Raw genomic sequence first — 13178 nt, forward strand, 5'->3', positions numbered from 1 at the left:
CTCACACGACTTAAATGTAATATGCACTTCTAACACTGGATTAACATTCTGTCTTCAAGGCTAGACAGCATCTACCAGAGCAGTAACAATTTACGCCAAGTCGAAAGCACACTTGATAATTTCTTTTACACCAGCCGTGGATCTTTTCTCCAGGTTAATACGTTTTGGCAGACCAAAAAAGGTAAGTGCTTATTTGAAAGCTGACCTAACTGTTCTTTTCCTTAACAAATTTTAATAAGGGGCATAGACTATTAACAATTTTGGTTCCAATTTTCTAGCATATTCCTTCCCCCTCCTTAAATACACACACACGTACACGCACATATATTTAATTTCCTCATGACAGAACACAGAGTAATATCTTCATCACAGACTATTTGGAAAAATAACACACATGCATGCTGCAATTCCACCATCCAGTTTCTGCCCATCTTATTTTGAGAAGAAAATTTTAGATTTATATATTTCCTAATACTGCCAACTCCCGAGCCTATATACCTACTAAGAAATAAAACAGGAGTTGTGTTCAAGGCTTTGCTCTTAAGAGATGTGACTCCTTGATACCTGTTGAGAAAATACAGATGAAAAGATAAAATACATTCTATCATTCTATCTTTATGTATAGCCAAATGCAGAGTTCTGGCCCCTGAGTTAAATTTTTGGGAAAGCACAGCAAAAAGCAGGGCTGCTGGCAGCTGAGGCACAAAGCACGTCAGCCTCCAGAGCTCCTACAGTGACAGAAAGCCCCAGGGACCAAAGCTAAACGTTTGGCCACTTCAGTTATTCTCTAATAAGCCCTTTTTATGCTGAAATGTTGGTTTTGTTTTGTCTGTTTGCTTTCCCCTTCTTTCTTCCCTGACATTCTTTTCCTTTTTTGGTTAATAGCAGGGGGGAAAAACATGATTCTTAAAGCCCTTAAATTTAATTACAAAATGTTAACTTAATCATTCCCAAAGGTTTACTAGAAAATAGACAGAATTCCTTTTAAAGATGGAAAAATAAGATACACAGAAAAGTAGCAGATTTTCTTATCATATAAATCATATATTCAACAAATATGTATTCAGCATATACTATATATGTGTGTATATGTGTGTAGAGTATCTACATGCTATTAGCCTTCCCAGTGCTAAAGGAGATGAAAAAATGGCAGTGGGTGGGTGTATATTTTGGAAGGACAAGAGAGGGATGGAATAGAGTGAGCACGCATTGCTGCAGTCCAAAGTGAACTGGAGTTGCTCACTAACAAGTGGTACAAAGCGCTGTGAACATTTACACCAAGAGTCAGCAAGCTAAGTTCCATGCAACATATCTGGCCCAGTGCCTGGGAGTTGGGAGTGGTTTTACATTTTTAGATGGCTGGAGAAAAATCAAGGGAGGAATCAAAATTTTGTGACAAGTGAAAGTGATACGAAATTCAAATTTCAGCATCCAGAAATAAAGTTTTATTGGAGCACCGCCCTGCTCATTGCTTTACACATTGCCCACCACTGAATTTGCACCACAGCAGCAGAGCTGAGAAGTTGTGACAGAGACTGTGTGGCCCCTCGGAACCTATTTACTGTCTGGCCATATGCAGAAACAGTTTGCCAACCCCTAGCCTAGAGGAGGGAGATGTCCCTTCTGCCCAAGGTCATTATGAGGGAAGTGACAAACCTACCTTACTTTCCTATAGCCCTTGATAGCCCATGTGACCCTCCCAGTGGCCCTTTGGGGGACGAGAAGGGAAGGGCAGGTTTCATCATTCCCCCCTTTTACCGCTGGGGAAGCTGAGGCTCAGCCCAATCTAGAGACTTGTTCAATGTTGGTAGCTAATCAGTGGCAGTACCACATTACATATGTCTTGAGCCTTTCCACCCCAGGGTGCAGAGATTGGAGAGATGCTGGTGCAACAGCTACGCATACACAGACATCCCAGATGGGACAGGGCACCATAAACAAGGGAGTCCAGCTGGGCAGCTGGTGTGGAGGGCTTCTGCTGGGCCCCAGGACAAAGGAGACAGGAGCTGTCAGGGTCTGCTCCCATCCCTGGACCCGAGGTGAGTCTCTCTGGCCCTGTCCTTTAGTCACTGAGAGAACCTCTGAGAGACTCAAGTCCTATCGGTAACATAAGTCCTCTCCTGATACAGTTATGAAGAGTAAGTGAGGTCAGTATGAGAAGCAAATGAGTTAACTGTGTATGTATAGTGCTTAGCACAACACCTGGCACTTCGTAGCTATGATGTTAACCTGCTTTCATTCACTGGACGGGGAGCCTACTGGGCTTTGAAAACAGGAATTGACATGTCCTTCCACTAGACAACAGGAGAGCCATAAAGAGTGCAATCACACCTGAACATCAGACTAGGTTAGACTTTCATACCACCCAACACTATGGAAACATTCCACCTGTGGAACAAATTCTAGCTCCTTTAAAAAACCCTCCTAGGTATTAGCTCAGGAAAAAAAAGACTCTTGTACTTTCAAGCTATTTGGAAGAGAAGTGGGTGTAAAATCTAGTTTTACATCTAGGAAGAAATGTTAGGTTGAAATTGAGAATTAAGTAATTGAACCGAACATCTAGAACTCCTGGGGTTTGGGGGCAGTGGTCTGAGAAAGAGGCAGGAAGGGAGAAGGGCAGGAAAGAACCAAGAGGAGAGATTAAGCAGACCCATGAGTGATGATCAGTCCAGCAATGCAGTCGGGACCCAGGGGCCGAGCATGGTTCATACAGCCCAGGAAAGCCGCTAGATTTAAGAATCAATCCATTCATCTTGCTCCACTTTCCACACTAATAATTTCTTCTCTGGGAAATAAAACATCTACTCAAAATAAATTTCCCTTTAGTATTACTGTGACCTCCTACACTCATACTACCAAATATCCAAATATGCTAATAATTTGAAACAAATTTTAAAAACTCTCTGATGTGAAATTATTTCATACTATAAGGAAATAAGCACTCTTCTGATGGATGTAATACAACAGAACACTGTTTCTTAAACCGCTTGTCAGGACCCATTAGAGCTGAAATCAGTTTACTGCGTTGACAACCATATAGAATAGAACAGAAGATATCCAAGTGCATTACACATAATAAAGGACAAGTATTGTTAAGTGAATCTTTTGTTTCAGTTATGTTTGTGTATGTGTGTGTTTACACACACTCATCTATGTTGCTAGGCTATGATGTAAATGGTATTCTCACTAGAGATCGTGGTCAAACAAGTTTAAAGGCATTGAAATAGAGTGTGATCCATGTAGGTAAATCCAGTATAAAAATCCTAATTCATTGAATAGCCACATGAGAGGGTAATTATTATTCCTGATAAGTGGAATTTCTTTAAATGATAAGCCCTTCCTTTGCATTTAAGGTATGCTACAATTTACAGGATAAAGGATTTATGCCCACCTTGTCATGTATACCTCTTCTCTAAAATAAAGTGTATCTGTCAATTAATACAGAATTGATCTTGAGATACAAAATTTATCAAAAGTCAGAAACATAAATGGTTACATTGTTCAGAACGATGGCTGAACACCTGCTTCATGAAACAAAATCACTGAAGTATTTTTCACACTAATTAATCCACCATGGAGCAGAAGAGGAGGAGGCTGGAGAGGAAACAGTGGGCAGGGATGGCTTTTACCACCACTATACTTGAACAACCCCCATGATTACCTGGTGTATACAAAATAAGATGAGATTCCTAGTCCCCCCAAAATTAGATTTCGGAAGAGAGAAAGTCACCTTGTATTTAACTCCATATGAAGTCTCCCATCCTAATAGGCATTCCCTCAATCACTCTCTTCTGAATGCCAAAAAGCAAAAAGTCTATTATCTCCAAGATAACAGGAACTGAAATCAAGCAATTCATTAATCCTGGAGGTGATGGCAACTGATTTTAAAGGGAGAAACCATGTCAAAAACATTTACCCGGTAAGACTGAAGATTTTATGAAAAGGAGATGTATGTTCCAGAGGTTACTTGAGAACTATTTGGAGAAGATAGCCAGAAACAACTGCAATCAATACTAGATAGGGATGCTTACAGAGGTCATAGGATTGAAATAGAATAGATGAATGAATGAATGAAGGGGGCCAAGATTTTAACACCAATTTAAGAATATACTCCTTCACAACTGCCTGCATTGGATGTCCGACAAGTCATGCAGAAGTGCTGGGTTGTGGAGAGCAGGAATATACGCCTATAGGAAGAAAGGAAAAAAACAATTGTTCTTACGCTATGTGAATGGGCACACGGGGCTTAGAATTAAGTGTACAGGGCCAAAATCATACGGAAATTCAAGAAGTACTACATTTTAAACAAGTTAAATAGAAATGAATATGCCGAAAGTGGCCTAATGATGAAAAAGACTCTGAAGTCAAAGCACTTGAAGAAATGATTTTGTGAAGTGCAAAAGTAGAAGAATGTCATGTTTTAATTTTATTTTATTTATTTATTTTTGGCTGCGTTGGGTCTTCGTTGCTGTGCACAGGCTTTCTCTAGTTGCGATGAGCGGGGGCTACTCTTCATTGTGGTGCACGGGCTTTTCGTTGTAGTGGCTTTTCTTGTTGTGGAGCACGGTCTCTAGGAGTGCGGGCTTCAGTAGTTGCGGCACGCGGGCTCAGTAGTTGTGGCTCTCAGGCTCTAGAGAGCAGGCTCAGTAGTAGTGGCACATGGGCTTAGTTGCTCCGCGGCATGTGGGATCTTCCTGGACCAGGGCTTGAACTCGTGTACCCTGCATTGGCAGGCAGATTCTTAACCACTGTGCCATCAGGGAAGCCCCGAAGAATGTCATATTTTTAAATTACTAATTTTATATAATGTGAGTTAAAATATATGCAAGTAGATTAATAAATATAAGTAGATATTTCATCCTTTATTTACATCCCTAAAACGTGCTTATTCAAGTTGATGTAAAGCCATTTAAAAAACCACCTCGTTGGAAAATTGGGGACCACCTCATAATCAAGGGTACCTTATACATGGGCATATGTGGTAATCTCCATCCCAGAAAATTGAGGATTGTCAATAGTTGGCTTGTGAGTGAACCTGAAGAGTAGGAAGCTGTTACAATACATTAAAATCCCTAAAATAAAATACCAGTAACTGCTATCAAACAAATTCTTATCTGTTAAAAATTCCCTATGATATCCCTGTGCCATGTGCCACAGAGGCTGTTGCTGTGCTGTCCCCTCAGCCCACTTGGGAGTTCACCTGTAGCTCTGACGGACAGTTCCCCTGCACACTGACAGCTTCCCGCCTCTAGCCCACTTTTCCTCTCTGCTTAGCTACCCAACGGCTTTCTCTGGTGCCTCCAAAGCTTGCTCAGGCTAATACTGGCAGCACTAAAGTGCTGGGGACTTAATGTCTCCAGTATTAAATGGTGGATAAAATCCCAGTTTCCCCACTGCTTGGTGGACAATCATAAAGAACAGAGCCTCCATTGCCCACAATGTTAATCTGCTCACTAATCTGCCTCTTTTCTTACTGGTTTTCCTTCCTTCCCTGTCTCATTTTCTCCATTCTTTCACGTGTGCTTCTTGGGATCACCTCCCAGATAGACTACTTGTACCCAAGTCGTTGCCTCGGGCCCTGCGTGCATAAACTACTTAGCATCACGTGGTGATTTTGTGTCCTCTTTGAAAAACAGGTGTCTGCAGGAATCAAGGTAAAAGAGCTTTACCCTCATTCTTTACAACGGAAAAGATCTTTGGAAATATCTCATCCATTCCTTTCAATAAATATTTGATGATCCCTTACTAAGGCAAAGAGTTTTTCTATGGGTTGCAGGGTATGCCCAGATGAACAAAATATAGTTCTAGTTTCAAAGACCTTAGACTTGAGAATGAGACATGAAAGATGGAAGAAGAAAAGGAACCCTATCACTGAAGAAGATTCAGGCCACAGAAAAGTGATGCGCAGTTCCAAGAGAGGGACTATTTCCAGCTGACTAGTATTTCATCACTACTCAGACACAGCCACTCTTCAAGTTTTCTAACTCAAATGTGTGATTGAGGACATCTATCTTTTTATAAACTCAGCACTGACTCACCCACAGGTCAGCCCAAACATGGTATGTGTGATACAGCCTTATGGGCAACTGATTCAATACCTAAAAAAGGCAAGGCATCACATTGCAGGGTCCCTAAGTGACCGCTCCAGGTATCATGTGTGACACTACATGGCCAGGCGAAGCAAGGAAACCAGTGAGGCTTCCTTGATCATGCCAAGCATGTTCCCATCTCAGGCCCTTTGCTCTTGACATTCTCTGCCTAGAAGGCCCTGCCCTCAAATACCTGCATGGCTCACTCTTTCAGCTGTTTAAGCTCTCTCTGCTCAAGGTCTTTCCTGATCACTCCATATAAAATAACAGCAACCCCTACATCACCACACTCTATTCCTTCCTTGCTTTCTTCTTCATGGCATGCACTGCCACCTGACATATTATATATGTGCTTATTTATGTTTTAATCTCCTCCCTCTAAAAGGTCGGTGGTAGTAGGGACTTTCTCCCCCCCTGCTGTATCCCTTGCACCAAGAATAGTGAATGGAAGAGAGAAGGTGCTCAGTGAACATTTGTTGAAGGAATGAACAAATGATTTCATCATCAGAACCTCAAAATCATCACTCACCACAGTCGAATTTCTATATACTTGTCTGGAATCATGACATGACCCTATAACTCAAGGGTCTAAAGGGTACAAAATTATTTTGTGAAAAAATCTTTTGTAAAGCTTCAATGTGTATAGCAGGTATGAATAAATAAAAGTTTTAATTTTGTCATAAACTTGGACAGGCCATGGAATGCAACTCATTCAATGTCCACAGTGTAAATAGGAAAGAAATCCTGAAATTTTAGATCTTAGATACTGTACCTATTTTACTAAAAGAAATAACTTATTCATGTATTACTGCAAAAAATACTTATTGTGTGCTTATGATGGGCATGGTGTTGGGTGAAGTGCTATACTTGATTTTTCTTTTGCAACATTCTGCCATTACAGATAGGGAAAGTTCATCTTTTTAAAAATACTTACATTTTCCCCCATTATTTATTGAAGTCAGCAATCCCTGAGAGAAAATAGTCACAGGAAATACTTCAGGTGCAGTCTTTTACTCAGCTAATTTTAAAGGCAAACATTTTTCTCTTTTCATTGAGTTTAAGGGAAGGAGGAACCACTGTATTTAACAACATTTAATGTTATTAATTTTAATAACAAAAATTACATAAGTGGTTGTCAAACTAATTACATAGGGCTAACTGGTTCCACCACAAATTCATGCTCTCCAAACAAGGAGGCCCTCATAGTTGGGTGATAATCTTTTATTCACCCCTGATTGACTCACCACTACATTTCCACAGCACTTAGTCCAAGTCTTTATTATTCTACCCATGACCTCAACCTGCCCTCCTCTCTCTGACTTGACTTAGAAGACTATAGCCAAATTCCTTTCTTTCTACCGCAAAGTTCCCATGCTTCTGTCTCAAAAGAGTGCCTCCTTTGAAGAGTCCCATCTTTTTAAAGATTCTGTCCCATCAGTTTAGCCTCTCCCTTACATTTTTGATCTCTTTTCCCTTCAATGGTTTCTTCTCCTCCGCTTATAAGGTAGGCTCAGGTCTTCTTATACTAAAAAATTACTTTCCCTATACTACACCCTACCTTTGATGTAGTAAACTCTCTCTCCTTCTCCTTCACCCCACTTACTAAAAAGGAACTCTGTCCTCACTGTTTCCATGTGCATCACCCTCTCCTCTTTAACCCCTCACAGGCTGGCTACACTTCTACCTGCCTCAAGATAATCAAGGAATGCCAGGAGTCAAATCCAATGGCTCTTCCTTCACTGCACCTTCATCCCCTTGTGCCGTGCTATAGGAACGACGGTGCTCCCCTCACCTTTCCCAGCCTCCATGACACCACACTACTGCCACCACATTCCTCCAACTGCCCCTTGTTTAACATTGTTCATATCCGCTTTTTTCTCTTTTCCTCTCCAACCCACAGACATCCCCCAAGGATCCTACCCTTAGCCTTCGCCTCTTCTTGCTCCATTTTCTTTATTGGCCATTCCTGAGACATTAAAATTGTTCCTAAGTAGATGACTTACAAATCTCTCTTTGTAGCTCTAACCTCTCTCCAAGACCTACCCCTGTATAGTAGTCCCTTCATTTGGACAAACCTGTCAGGCCCAAAATGAAACTTCTTTTTTCCCCTCTTCCTCATCCTCCTCTGAAGCTCCTTCTTGACAATGACCCAAGCATTCTCTCAGCTGAGCCTTACAATGACCTCTGACTTCCCTGCTCAGTGTTCAGGTTATTCTTGCGCCCTGTCTCTTGAGTCTGCCCTCTCCCCTTCACTCCCACTGTCTCATTTCCTCTTACCCCTAATTTGACAATAGAGTCTATCTGGTCTAGCTACTGCCATTCTTTCCTCATTTCATACATCCAACACAATGCTTCAAGATTAGCACCCTGAAGCACAGTTCTGGTCCTGTCAACCTTCCTCCTCAGAAACCTTCTAAGGCTCCCTGGCAGTTACTGAATACAATCCACAGAAAAGTTGCCCCACAGCCTTGAGTGACCCTCTCTTTCTTACCTTACTTCTCACTTCATCTCTGGGCATCTCCTACGCTCCAGCCAAAGCACATCATTCTTTTTTTTCCCCCAGTTTTACTGAGAAAGAATTTTTAAGCACACCATTCTGTTCCCTGAATGGGCACATAATTTCCACCTTTGCTACGCTGTTCCTCCCCCGAGTATGCCCTTCCTTCCCCGCCAGCCCAAACTCCACCTATGTAAATGTCAGCTCAAAGGCTCCCTCTTCCAAGAAATCTTTCTTGATTCTTCCTTCTGAAGTCATTGTTGTATCCTGTGAACTCCTACAGCTCTACAGGCGTATAGCTTTTTCAGCACTTAACCATTTTCCACCATTCTTGTAGTTCGTCACATGCATGCCCTGTCTCTCCTTGCTGGCCATGAACTTCCTCTGGGCAGGATCTAAGTCTCCTTATTCTTCAAATCTCCAGTTCCCGTAACATTTCCCAAACCCTATCCAAAGGTATACACTGCCTGAGATGTAGTAGGCAACTAACAAACGTTTGTAAATTAATCATTGTGACCCAAAGGGTTAACTTTGGGTTTTAGTGCTTGAAATTCTCTCAACTGTAATAACAATTACTTTTTCCTTGCAGGATGTAAGTCCCACCTCCCCCACGGTACCAGAGTTTATTCCTTTTGGCCCCAAAGGTCAATTTTCAGATGTCTTTTATTCCCAAGTCTTCCAAAAAACAAACTTCTTTAAAAGACCCAATAGTGGAAAAGAAAAGAATTAATGCTCCTTTAAGTGAAGAAAACGCATCCATGCAAAACAAATTACTTGCTGCAGGCTACAGCAAAAGGTACAACTGTTTAGCAGACTGAATTACAGGATCCAAGCTGTATCATTAACCTTAATAGTCCAATCTTTAGAAAGCTGGGCATTGCATTTTAAAAATCATCACAGTTACATTAGAAAGGAAATCACTAATTCCTGAGTCATCAATTGTGCTGTTGTATAATTATTCTTTCTCTAAACAGTTGATTTACCTTGATAATTGTTAACATTCTTAAACTTCCTTGTAAGATATTGATATCTCCGTATTTTACTTGCAAATATAAAGACAACTTTTTTTAAAAAAAAGCTAAAACCTCTTAGAATGCCTTTTACATTCCAAAGTACTTTTCTCAGAAAGAAACTGGCAGAACTAATAAGAGAGTAAAGAACTAAGATTCCAAATTCATTTTTATAAATCTATCCTTAAACCTTGGATGCGATCCAACAACCTCATATTAAAATTTTAGAAGGCTTGACTTAAAGGACATGAGGAAATTTACTTTAATGCTCACAGCTCCAAGAAAACCTGGTCTACGGATCATCATTAATTAAGAGAAGAAAAAAACATATGTGGACAGCCCTGGTTCTATTATTTTCAACGCAACCTCTGCAAAACAAAACAAAACAAAAATTTTTTAAAAGAGAAAGAAACGTCTGATGCCAACGTGTTGTATACTTACTTGTGTAGCTATGACTGCTACAGGCTCTTCAAGAGGACCGAGGCAGCCAGTTTGGATTCTGACAGCAATGCAGTAGAATCTAAGGTGTTACGATTAAAATAGGTTCTAAGCAGGTTAACCTAGTCCCACAACGTTTTAATAAAGAAGTATCAAGATACTAAGTGTAAAGGTGCATTCATTCCTATAAATACCGCAGGAGAAATACAGGAGCTGGGGAGCCAAACTGCAGTGGGCACACATATGAATATGCTATCTCCCTTCCTATCTCTCTCTGCCCAACCCCACACAAGCCTATCTTTATCACACAGAAACAATTAAACAGCTATAGGCTTTGGATGCAATTCTGTGTCCTGGCTCCCACTGGATGACTTATTGCTAGCTTGACATTTTCCAAATTCCCTACTAGCAGGCTACATTGGCTAGGAAAGCAGACACACTGACCTGGGACCCCATCACCATGGGTCTTTGGGGATTTCAGTTCCCGAATAATACATGGTACCACCTAGTCATTGTGAAGGCTGGAAGAGTGGATGTCACCAGCAGTAGAAATAAAGTATCCCTTTTCCTAAGGAAAACGCCCTGCCTGTGTGACGCTGACCAAGGCTGGAGGTGGGGGGATACCAAACATTTCTCAGTATGATCTTTTTCCTCTTTTTAAATACTACCCCCCATCTCTTATACACACCTCCAGAGTTCATTCTACAAGAACCCACAAAAAGACCATATTCTTCAGCCATAAGATTTCCAGTGTTTAAATGTGGAAGAAGGTCTAGTTGACATTCAAAGTTATGGGGACAGAGAGAAGGTTGTGACCATTAAAGACCTTTCTCCTTCAGGTCAGACAAGAGATAAACAATAGAAACTGCAGAGTCAGGGCATCTAAGACCCTTACAGAACAGGGGCTGAGGAGAGGACAAGTGTCACAGGATGCAAGCTCCCTTCAAAACCTGGATGCCAGCAAGCCCAGAAAGGGTAACCATTATCCTGTTTCCCTGCCATGTGCCCAAAGCCACATGCACACTTCCACATCCCCATGTCAAGAGACATGTGAAAAAAGAGGGAAGCGAGGGGAAGCAAAGGGAAGTGAGAATCCCTACACCCGGCCATCCACGCGGCAGGAGCAGAACCGAGACTGTGCTCAGAGTTGCAGGGTCGAAATAACGAACACTGTCCTACAGTCAACGGGTGGCAGCAAGTCAGGGCACCTGCAGATCTCCGGGTTTGGAGAGCAGTATGCAATCACACGAGTATACAGACATACACAGATTCACACACATGGGATTTTACAAATCCGCACCACCCCAATGCCTCCCTCCACACTCAGACACCAAGTGCATCCTGCCCACTTCATCGTTGCCATCACCACACTCTTTCTCCCGGAGAAGTCAGCCGAGAGCTGAAGGATCCTAGCGGGGATTCCTGGAAATGTCATCCCCCAACACCTTCCCCCAACACCGTACGCCACCCCCATCCCTTCGGCTCTACCTTTTACACACACACACACACACACACACTCCTGCCATGACTGTCATCAGGCCCGCCGCTACCCCCAAAGCACCGCATCTCAGCGCGCACCGGACACCACCTACCCTCAGCGACCCCTTCCCCCGCCCCGTTAGCTCGATGGCTCAAGTCATTGCCCCTGGATGTCGCCGGCTGTCCCCTCTCATCCGCACTATTGTCCCTTGCAGGCGCCCAGGGGCGCCCTTCGGCGAGGACCGGGTCTCCATCGGGGGCAGCATCAGCACCGGGGACCCCGCATTCACCCACCCGTCCCTGGCGGTGGTACCTTGCCTGACAGCTGGGTCCGCGGGCCCGCGGGAGCAGGCGGTGCTAACGACAGCGTTGGTGCCAAGGCTGGGAATAAAGCTCCACTCCAGCCGCTCCTACCTCCAGCGCCACCATCTTCTCCCGCCGCCGCCGCCGCCGCTGCTGCAGCGACCGCAGCCGCCCTCGCCCAGCTCCGGCTGGGGCTCCGCAGCCGGCGCTCGGGCCCCTCCGGTCCCGCGGCCCCACCCCCTTCTCCCCACCCCTAGTGACGCGCGCCTGGGCTGAGCCGGCGGACTGGCGAGGGAGGGCGCCGAGGGGAGCGCGCGCGCACGCCGCGTGCTAGGAGCGTCCTCGCCTCCCACGCCCACCTGCGCGCACGCGCAGCGCGCGAGCCCGAAGCCGCGGGGCGGTGTTTTCCATGCGCCGCCCCTGAAGCTCCACAGTCGCGGCGCGGGTGGGCGTGAGAGGCGCTACTGTCTTTCGCAGCCCATCGCGCCCCAGCTCGGGCGGGCGCGTCCTGGGGTGCGCAGGCCCCACTGGAGCTCCCCGGACCCCCTCCGGCTCCCGGCCCGGCGCACGGAGCGGGAAATGCGGCTGCGGGACCTCCACCCTCCTCGGTAGAAGCCCAAAGGGGTCCCCGGCTTCCTCAGCAGCAGCTGTGGCCAACCTCTGCTCGCGGGACCACGAAGCCCGGCCGCCGCGTCGGCTCCTGAGGGGTGTTCCCTTTCCTGAGTTACTACCGAGCTTTCCTGCTCTTCCGGCCCCTTGAATGCTGCCTGCACTGCGCGGCCAGGCAGGCGCACAAGGCCCCCCAAGAAAATGGGGTTGCTGGTGTCTCTGGAGCGCGCTGCAGTTCTGCGTTTTCGCCGCTAGGGAGAGAGCTGCTCGGGTTTGGGGCGCGTTTGCAGCCCTTGAGGGGAACTGCCCAGTCCTGCGGGAAAGAGCAGGAAGCATCTGGATTATGATGCCGGGAGTGTATTTGAGCCTGGCTTAGGGCATCAGCCCCAGATATGCCTGGAAGGGAGTAAGGGAGGGGACCTTTGCAGCAGGGACCAGGTGGCAGGCGGTCTGCGTTAATGAAAAGCAGTGGGACGGACAGGCCTCGGGAGACCTGGGTTCTGGCGCCGGCCTGCCTCACCTGTAATTGGCAGTGTACTGTGGGCAAAATCATTTCCCCTCTTCACAGATTTCTTAGCAATAATAAGAAATGATATTTGCACAGAGCCTTATAGTTTGCAAAGCCATCTTCATACACATATTCTCATCCAGTAAAATGAAGGTAAGCTTTGGTTATCTAGATCCCTTGGGAAAGAGATCTTCTATCACATCGTGTTTCCATATTATTTTGAGCACAGTGCCTCCAGAAAAATC

General features: G+C 44.6%; 1 protein-coding gene across 2 annotated transcripts in view; it reads right to left on the reverse strand.

The window, feature by feature from the left end:
• The window catches only part of APBA1 (amyloid beta precursor protein binding family A member 1), a 233144-nt gene extending 221120 nt beyond the window's left edge, over nucleotides 1–12024 (reverse strand). For both annotated transcript variants that reach the window (XM_036856723.1, XM_036856722.1), the window contains exon 1: nucleotides 11827–12024. The gene's annotated coding sequence lies outside the window, so the exon portion shown is untranslated. The remainder of the gene's footprint in view (nucleotides 1–11826) is intronic.
• Nucleotides 12025–13178: the final 1154 nt, after the last annotated feature.

This window comes from Balaenoptera musculus, chromosome 6 (assembly GCF_009873245.2).
Source record: "Balaenoptera musculus isolate JJ_BM4_2016_0621 chromosome 6, mBalMus1.pri.v3, whole genome shotgun sequence".
In the NCBI taxonomy this organism is placed as follows: domain Eukaryota; kingdom Metazoa; phylum Chordata; class Mammalia; order Artiodactyla; family Balaenopteridae; genus Balaenoptera; species Balaenoptera musculus.